Source organism: Lactuca serriola, chromosome 8, assembly GCF_051521515.1.
Source record: "Lactuca serriola cultivar US96UC23 chromosome 8, Lser_US96UC23_V15, whole genome shotgun sequence".
NCBI lineage: Eukaryota > Viridiplantae > Streptophyta > Magnoliopsida > Asterales > Asteraceae > Lactuca > Lactuca serriola.
Window position 1 is genome coordinate 176,556,290 of NC_136415.1, and position 9,867 is coordinate 176,566,156.

At 43.8% G+C, this 9,867-nt stretch overlaps 1 non-coding gene across 1 annotated transcript; it reads right to left on the reverse strand.

Annotated features, from left to right (window-relative positions):
- Positions 1-6,998: 6,998 nt before the first annotated feature.
- Positions 6,999-7,105, reverse strand: LOC145071607 (small nucleolar RNA R71). The gene has a single exon (XR_013690612.1). It is a non-coding gene; the product is annotated as a small nucleolar RNA R71 (small nucleolar RNA).
- Between the last annotated feature and the right edge of the window lie 2,762 nt (positions 7,106-9,867).

The following is a 9,867-nucleotide window of genomic DNA, read 5'->3' on the forward strand; positions in this document are numbered from 1 at the left end:
AGAGGAGGCCAAGGGGTTGCTTATTTGTGGATTGCAAGCAAAGGACATCATCCTTGAGGTAGCATATCGATCCTTTTTTGTTTTGTAAAAGAATCCATGGATCTAGGGTTTTCTATACCCTTTATTGGGTTGATTTGTTGGGAATATGGTCCCTTATCATGTTTAGATATCAGATCTGGATCCATAGTGGTCCAGAGAACTTATTCCATCTTGCTTTATGAGGATTTATAGAAGAAATGGACTTAGGATGTTGTAGTTGGGGCTAAATCATCAAGGAGTATTATTTGGATGTTGCATGAGTATCAAGTTCGAACCTTTACGTGTTTATTGAGCTTGGGAAGGTTAGATCTATGGATTAGAGGAACAGATCTGACCTCAGAAGGTCATTTGAGTGTGAGCATGGAATGAACTCGCTGAGTCCATGAACGGACTCGACGAGTCATGTCGGGGTTGCCCTGCGATTTGTGACAGGTGTAACTCGTCTAGTGGAAGAAAGACTCAACGATCCAAAAGAGTCTGAAAGGATTTAGAGGACCCGCTTGGACTCGCCGAGTCACCTTTGTGGACTCGACGAGTCGGGTCAAAGTTGACTGTTGACTTTTGTTGACTTTAGGGTTCTGGTAAAGACTGATTTAGGAGAGTTTAGGGAAGGGTAGAATGGCCTTCTACCCAGTCTATAGAGATGAGATCATGGGAGAGTATTGATCGGGAATGTTATTTGAGTAATAGGAGGAGGCTAGGTCGGGATGTTGAACACGAGAGTTTATCCGACTTCATTGAGGTGAGTCTTCTCACTATACTGTACCTGGAAGGGTACCTATGTGTGACCGGAAGGTCTTGTATGATATGATGTATGTGTTATATGCGGTTATGTGATATGTATGTGCTATGTATGTTATGCATGATAGGGACCGGAAGGTTAAGATGATAATTATGTATGTGTTATGTATGTTACGTATGGTAAGGACCGGAAGGCCAATATGATATGGTCCGGAAGGTCAAGAGGGTACGGACCGGAAGGTCGATATGGGTAGGACCGAAAGGTCTACCAGGATTTGGGATGGAAGTCCCCTAAGACACATGGATCGGTAGATCCATCAGAGTTATGGCCTGGAAAGGCGTATGTGGGGTATGTGGTATTTTGGGGAACTCACTAAGCATTTATGCTTACAGTTGTTATGTTATGTGTTTCAGGTACGAGCGAGGATCGCAGGAAGGCGCCGACATGATCCGTACACACTTATAGAGTTTATGATATTGAGATCTTGGGACATGTTTTGTTATGTTACAGTGGACACATTATGTTTTTATGTTATCATGTGAATGAAAGTATGTTTTAAAAATGAAAAATTGTTTTGAAAAATTACGTTGTTACAAGTTGGTATCAGAGCCTTGGTTTGAGGGATTCGGGTGCATCTTCGGATGAATCTGAACTCAAACTGAGGAGTTGAGAAAGTTTTTCATAAAATAAACAATTTTTCTAAAAGAGTAAAAGGTTTTGAGAAAGACAGAAAGGAGCAGTGTGTACGATCAGCCAGCGCCCGAATGGTTATTTCCCAAAATACCCTTACATTATGTGTTATGAGATATGTTATGATATGATATGCATGCTAGAGTTGGATAGGTATTCATATTAGGACTAGAGTGGCCCGATTTTGTGATGCCTTATCCTAGGAAGGATTTTGCTGCTATGTGATGCTTGAGATCGAATAGGTAGCAGTGAGGAGTTGATGAGAGGTCTACCGAAGGGTAGCCTGTGCCAGTGAGATATAGAGTACTTGTGATCTGGGATTCAAGGAGGAGGACTTAGGGTGAATACTGATGTGGTGTGGACGGTAGTATAGGGCCCATACTATTGACGACACCGGAGCAGTGCGCACTCTAAGTAAGAATCCTTTGGGTACTAAGGAACAAGTAGGGTTGAGTTATCGAGTGCAAGTATGCTTGAGCGAGTCTCTGACATTATTATGTTGTATTTCAGAGACATCATGGTTGGGACACGCCACAGACCTGAGGCGAGCGGTGTGAGTGACGAGGAGCTTCGTCAGATGATCCACGATGAGGTGGCAGCGGCAATCCGAGTCGAGATTCCAGAGAAGTTTGGGTCTATCAAGACCACACTGATTGAGACTTTCGATGAGCGGTACGTTATGGTGACTGAGGCTGCTGCTGCTGCAGCTGTGGCTGCTGCCAGGCCTCAGGGGGGTGACTCGTTGTTGTTTCGGGAGTTCAGCAACACGAAGCCACCCGAGTTTGATGGGACGCAGGATCCGATTGCTGCGATGAGATGATATTGAGGGATGCTTATACACGTGTTCATGTCCGGAGCATCTGAGGGTTTGGTTCGTGTTGAACCAGCTTCGCTTGGGAGCGAAGGACTGGTGGAAGTTCGTGATGACAAGCTTCATTGTTGCAGAGATTTCAGAGGTGACCTGGGAGAGGTTCACCACCATGTTCAGAGATGAGTATGTTCCCCCGGTGGAGAGGGAACGGTTAGTTCAGGAGTTCCTGACCCTCAAGTAGGGTACTGATTCTGTTACTGTGGTTACCAGGAAGTTTCATGAGAGGGCGATGTTCTGCCCTGAGCAGGTGTCTTCTGAGCAGGCACGTATGAGCCGGTATTTGGGCGTTTTGAGGAGAGACATTCGGGAGTTCGTGTCGAACTTGACTTACCGTACATTTGTTGAGCTCCAGGAAAATGCCCGAAAGAGAGAGATTGAGTTGGAGACTCAGGCCAGAGAGGAGGCCGGGTCTCAGAGGATGGATCAGCGGCCGACGCAGTCTCAGCCGGCAGCCAAGCGGGCTAAGTCCGCTGATACGAGATCTGGAGGCCAGAAGGGCCGCACGTGCGGAAAGTGCGGCGGGGGTCATGATGGGGTTTGTCGATCGGGTGCCTGCTACAAATGTGGCAAGGAGGGGAATATCGACAAGGATTTCCCCAAGGGATTTATGGTTTGCTTTCATTGCAACCAGACTGGCCATCGGAAGGCCGAGTGCCCGCAGTCACATCAGGGATCAACACAGGGATCTGCACCTGCTGCTAGGGTTACTGAGGTTCGACCAGTGAAGGCCGAGGCACCGAAGGCTCGCAGGAGAGCTTTCCAGTTGACAGCGGAGGAGGTCCGTGCAACGCCTGATTTTGTGGCTGGTATGTATCCTTCATTTATTTATGTTGAGTTGAGATTTTGTGCTTATATGATGTTATGCGTAGGTACTTTTCTTGTAAGTTCTGTACCTACCTTAGTGTTATTTGACTCGGGTGCGAGTAGATCATTTGTGTCGATTGCGTTTAGTCGGCACATCAGTAGTAGACGTGAGGCGTTGAGTCGACCTCTGCGAGTTTCCATAGCTAACGAACGAGCGGTATATGTTATATATGTGATACGAGGATGTGTACTCGAGATCTTCGGTATTGAGTTTCTGATAGATCTGGTCCCAATAGCGATGGGGGACGTGTGTGTGTCATAGTGGGCATGGATTGGTTGAGCCGATTTGGGGCTGTTATAGACTGCGAGCGTTAGTTGGTGACGATACGAGACCCTAGTGGGGGAGTACTTACGGTGTACGGTGAGGGTACTCGTTCCGAGTCAGCGTTTTGTTCGACTGCCAGAGCGAGACAGAGTTTACAGCAGGGCTGCAGCGGGTTTGTAGCCTATGTGATGGACACACGAGGGGCCGCAGAAGGGCCAAGTTCGGTGGATGACGTTCCGATAGTGCGCGAGTTCCTAGATGTTTTTCCCGAGGAGTTGCCGGGTGTGCCTCCCGAGAGGCAGGTAGAGTTCCGCATTGATTTGGTTCCGGGGGCAATGCCTATCGCCAAGGCGCCTTATCGCCTTGCGCCGCCAGAGATGCAGGAGTTATCCTCGCAGCTTCAGGAGCTGCTGGGGAAAGGGTTTATTCGACCGAGTAGTTCCCCTTGGGGAGCACCGATCCTTTTTGTCAAGAAAAAGGATGGTTCACACCGGATGTGTATTGATTACCAGGAGTTGAACAAGTTAACGGTCAAGAACCATTATCCATTACCGAGGATCGACGATTTGTTCAATCAGTTGCAGGGAGCGCCTTGGTTCTCCAAGATTGATTTGAGGTCTGGATATCATTAGACAAGAGTGCGTGATGAGGATGTCCAGAAGACAACATTCAGGACTCGTTATGGGCATTACGAGTTCGTGGTGATGCCTTTCAGGCTCACCAATGCACCGGCAACGTTCATGGATCTCATGAACAGGGTGTGCAGGTCGATGTTGGATGGTTCGGTGATCATGTTCATTGATGATATATTGGTGTATTTGAGGACCAGATAGCAGCATGAGGAGCATTTGAGGGAGATCCTCGGAATTCTGAGGTCGGAGAGGCTTTACACCAAATTCTCCAAGTGTGATTTCTAGTTACGAGAGGTCCAGTTCCTAGGACACCTCGTCAACCAGGATGGGATATTGGTCGATCCGGCCAAGATTGAGGCAGTGATGAGTTGGGAGGTGCCGAGGTCCCCTTTGGAGATCAGGAGTTTTTTGGGATTGACAGGTTATTATCGGAGATTTATCAAGGATTTCTCCAGGATTATCGTGCCTCTCACCAGGTTGACCCGGAAGGGTGTTTCTTTTTCATGGGGTCCGGAGCAGTAGACCTCATTTGAGACACTTCGCTAGAAGTTATGCGAAGCCCCTATGTTAGCCCTTACGGAAGGGATGGAGGATTTTGTGGTGTATTGTGACGCATCGATATCGAGGTTGGGTGTAGTGCTTATGAAGAGGGGGCATGTGATAGCATATGTGATATTGCCATATTTATACTTATTTTTAGGCAATATTTAAGTACATTTTTATTAATAAATTGATAATATGTTTAGAATAATGATACTTATAACTTTAAATTGTTATTTTCAGTCAATATAAAGGATTTTCGAAGAGAGGGACCAAAAGTGACAAAATGTGGAACATGGGAGGCTTGAAAGGCAAGAAAAGAATAAATTCACGATAAATACTTAATTCACGACGTGGCGATGAAGTCCACGACGTGGCATGGGTTTTCCAGAAGATAGACATCGCGACGCGGAGGATTTCCTTGGAGGATACGGATTACTTGAAGCCCACGACGTGGCACAGCTGGCCACGACGTGGCGCGGGTTTTTGAAGATTATATAAGTCCTCCTGATTATTATGAAAAGGAGAAGCTTTTTGGCAGAAGGAAAGAGTTCCAGGAGTCGATTCAGAGCGAAAGAAGGGTTCTGGAAGAAGGTTTTCAACACCAAAAAGAATAGAGGTTTATATTTTAGTTGAATAAAACCATGTCTTTCGTTATTTTTAGCTGTGTTGGTTTAGTTGCTATGATGAGCAGCTGAATCTAGCTACTCTTGTTTAGCTAGATGAAGCTTTTAAACTTATGAATAGTTATATGTTTATGGATTAAGTTTAGTTGGTAAAAATTGCTTGTGTTTGATTTGTATAACCTAGCATGCTATTATTTGTTTATCTAATTGCTTGATTGCATGTTCTGTGTAGCTTAGTGACCATTAAACTGCATGAACTTGTTTACCTAATGATTTAGTGAACATTGAATTGTTAGAGCTAGTATTGACCAATCTTAGTTAGTAATTAGAATAAATAAAGCTTAGCTGTGCTAGAGAACGTGTATTGTGATCATAATTGCGTTTATACAACAAATCTTACATAGCATATTTACATTCATAATTAGTTCTGTGTTTAATTATGTGTGAACATACATGGTTTGACATGAATTAGTTAATTATTGGTAAATTAGAACTAAATTACTAATACAACTAAAAACCAACTTAATAATCCGTAATCATTAGCTATCCATAAGGGAGAAGTGGATTCAAACTAAACAAGAGTGTGTTTTTATTTATTGAATTTAATTTAAGTTCATATGATCTTGTAAAACCAGATAAAACCCCTTTTAAACTTGTTAATAAATTAGGTTCATTTAATAGTAAATAAATTAATTAGAACACCGTTCCCTATGATCGATACCCGACTTACTCAAGCTATACTGTAATCTGACTAGGTACACTGCCTATAAGTGCATAGTTAGTTAAGTTTGTTAGGTTATAAATATTAAAATTAGTGAGTAGTTTTGTGCGCATCAAGTTTTTGGTGCCGTTGCCAGGGAATAGCTTAGTTTTTAGCTTATTTATTTGCATTAAATTGATCGATCCTGCTTGTGGAGTAAAAACCCACAAAAAGTTAATTTTTCAGCAAAATAAATTTTTCTGTTATTCACAGTGTCCACGACGTGGACAGTTAAAAACTAGATTTTTTTAGTTTGAAGTTAGTTTTTCTTATTTTAGTTCAGTTTTACGTTTTTAGTTTAGCAAGTTGCAGGAGTTCATGACCAGAAGCTCAAACACACGCTTGGTGCCACCACTGGAAGATCCCGAGTCTGCACTTCACAAGAAAAAGACGCCCTTACAAGAATTGAAGTCAGCTTTTTCTAGGAAGTCGGGAAAGAAGACAGGAGAGTCAGGTTCATCAGCGAGGCACAAGAGCAATCTTGAGCAATTGGATCATACACCCATCCAAACCGAGTCCGAAAGCGATACCAAGCCGGAATTTGAAGAACACACGAGCGAACCCGAGAACGAGCCAAGGAACTAGATGCCAACGATTGAAGAAATGTCCATGGGAGCTTACAAGAAGCGGATCCGAGAAGATGTGGGTCCCGGTTTAGTCCAACCCGCAATACCTGCCACTGCCACATTCGAGCTGAAGGGACATATATTGACTGCACTGAAGGACATCCCATTTTTCGGGAAAGATCATGAGGATGCTTTTAAGCATCTAGATGAAGTCAACGACATTGCGGATTACTTCAATGTCCCAAATGTCAATAGAAACACAGTCTTTCTTAGGATGCTTCCCATCACTTTCAAAGGAGCTGCTAAGGAGTGGTTAAAGGCACTCCCACCGAGTACAATCACCACTTGGGCTCAAATGCGTGAGCAATTCCTGGACCAGTTTTGCCCGCCATCCAAGATAGCCAAACTCGAGAAGGCAATAGCCAACTTTGAGCAACACCTGGGGGAGTCACTATACGAAGCATAGGAGCGGTACAAGGGCTTGCTCAGAAATTGCCCTCAACATGACCTAAATGTGTAGCAAGAGATGTCAATCTTTTATGATGGGGTCAATGTGATGACAATACAACTCCTTGATTCTCAAGGACCGTTGACAAAGAAAAATCCAAGGGAGGTCAAGGAGTTAATTGAAGAATTTGCGAAGCACTCTCGCGAATACCACAACCCGAGGCAAGATGGAATCAAAGGCGGTGGAGGGGCCCAATCTGAAGAAATAGCAGCTGTCATGGCCATGCTGAATAATATGGATCGCGGGATAACACAAATGGACCAGTCGATACATGCCATAAGAGTGGGTTGCGAGAGATGCAGTGGTCCACACTTGACCAAGGACTGCAATGTAGATAAGTTTGGGAACAGAAAAGCTCAAGTGTGCTACTCTAGTGGGGATAAGTTTGATGAGGACTGGAGGAAACCGAAGAAGGAATGGCTGCCAGATGAAGAGTACAAGAAGAAAAAAGAAGAAAAGTATAGGCAGACAGGTCGAGGCCTTTATCAAAAGGAGCAGCCACCAGCCGAGAAGAAACCCGACCTAGAGACCATTTTGATGAAGTTTATGGAAGCTTCGGAAAAGAGACACGATGCCACTGATTCTGCCATTATGGAACAACAAACTCTGATAAAGAATCAGAAAGCCTCCATCCATAACCTTGAAGTACAATTTGGTCAACTAGCCACTTTAGTTCATGAAAAATTGTCCCCGGAGAATCCCGAAGTAAAGACCCAATCTCACGTAATGGCCATCGATACTGAAGAAGGTGCAATCTATGAGTTCCTGGAGGCGTTGGAAGAAGAACCGCAGCAGCCCAAGAAATCAAGGATCGAAAATGGAGAAACTGCTGAACCAGGCTCGCCACGACGTGGCACTCCTCTGGCCACGACGTGGCGCATGGCTGATCAAAAACCCTTTGAGCCCGTTCCAGCTTATCAGCCACCTTTGCCATTTCCCACCCGAGCTACACTTAGTCTACTGGAGAAGGAGCATTTAGAGTATGTAAAGCATGTGAAGGGAATCTCAATTAATACCCCCTTTGTCGAGTCCTTATCCAAAGCTCCCGAGAACCAGAAATTACTGCAAGACTTGATAGACACTCGAAGGCAATTAAAGAAGCAGTCTACAATGATTCTAAGTGAACAAACTTCAAAAGCTGTGTTGGGAGAAACACCAGAAAAGATGGGGGATCCTGGACGCCTCACTCTTCCATGTGAGTTTGGGAATAAAATGAAGGTTAATGCGTTAGCCGATTCTGGGGCTAGCATTAATTTGATGCCTTTTTCATTTTATCAAAAATTGGAGATTCAGAAAATGAAGGCTACAAAAATGAAGATTCACATGGCAAATCGTTCGGTGACACAACCCCAGGGCATAGTGGAGGATATTTTGGTGAAAATTGGAAAATTTGTTTTTCCAATAGACTTTGTAGTCTTGGACATGAAAGAAGATCCGGATGTTCCAATAATCCTTGGTCGTCCATTGCTTAACACTGCTAGAGCCCTTGTTGATATCCGCGAGTCTAAGCTCACTTTGAGGGTTGGAGATGAACAATAAGTCTTTGGGATAAAAGATGACTTTCAAGAAGATAAAGAAGAGGTGTTCACAATTAACGAAGAGAATGAACTAGATGAACTGGAAAAGCTTATGGAAGAAGAGATAAAGATAGTTCATCGAGTCAAAAGGACAAAACCGAGGGCATCTGTTCCATATTTGATTGAAGTCATAGCTTACAAGAGTCCGCCTTCTTGGGTGAGCAAAGAGGATGAGGAGATGACAAGTGATGAAGAGGAGGTCACTTCAAGAGTAACAAAGCCGGTGATGAAAGAGGAGGTGGATGCTATGGAGTGCAAGGAACAAACTAAGGGCACAAAACGCAAGCTTGAAGAAGAGGGAAAAAGCTAAGAAGGAGAATTCCAAGAAGGCGTATAAAAGACGAGTTCAAGATTACAAGAGGCGGTTCAAGGAACAAAAGATCTTAATGGTGGACTCTTCAGAAGATTCAACGTAAAAGGCACGGAGTCCAGCTCAAGACTCCAAGAAAAAGAAGCGCTTCTCGGGAGGCAACCCGAGTTTGGTTTGCATTTTCTTTTCTTTTTAATTTTTTTTAATTAGGAAAGATATCAACTCATCATCCAATAACTGATAATTAGTAAAGAATTAGCTGTGGGGAACTTTAAATAACAAATGAAATGCAAAGTAATTAGTTAATATGTGAGACTTTATTAAAATTTTGCATTTGGGCAGTTTCCACGACGTGGGCATAGCCAGCTACGTCGTGGGTCAAATTGAAAACACGGGACCAGATGACAGATTTAAGGTCCACGACATGGGCATAGCTAGCCACGTCGTGGCCTTTAAAAAATCAGGGGGGTCCATTTCCTTAAAACCCTTTGACCGATAATTCCCATCCCACTTGAAGATTGCCGCACGAACAGGAACAACATAACCCCACAGCCAATTTCTTAATCTACTTCCAAATTCCTTGCAAGATCTTGCCAATTACTCTACTTGGTATGTGTTTTTCTCATTATTATGTAATTAGTTCTTCCAATTTCAAGTTTTCATGGTTAGGGTTTGTATGATTCATGAAATTGGTCGAATCTAGTGGTTGGTTTTAGATTGCATGTCCTTTAAATGTCCATAGGAACAAACCCCAAGCACTAATTGTGGTAGAAATGGCATATAAATGGACCGATCCTAGAACTGTGATCGACTACGGCCCACGACGTGGCGTAGCCTGGCCACGTCGTGACTTCTGGCAGAACAACATAATTTTTTT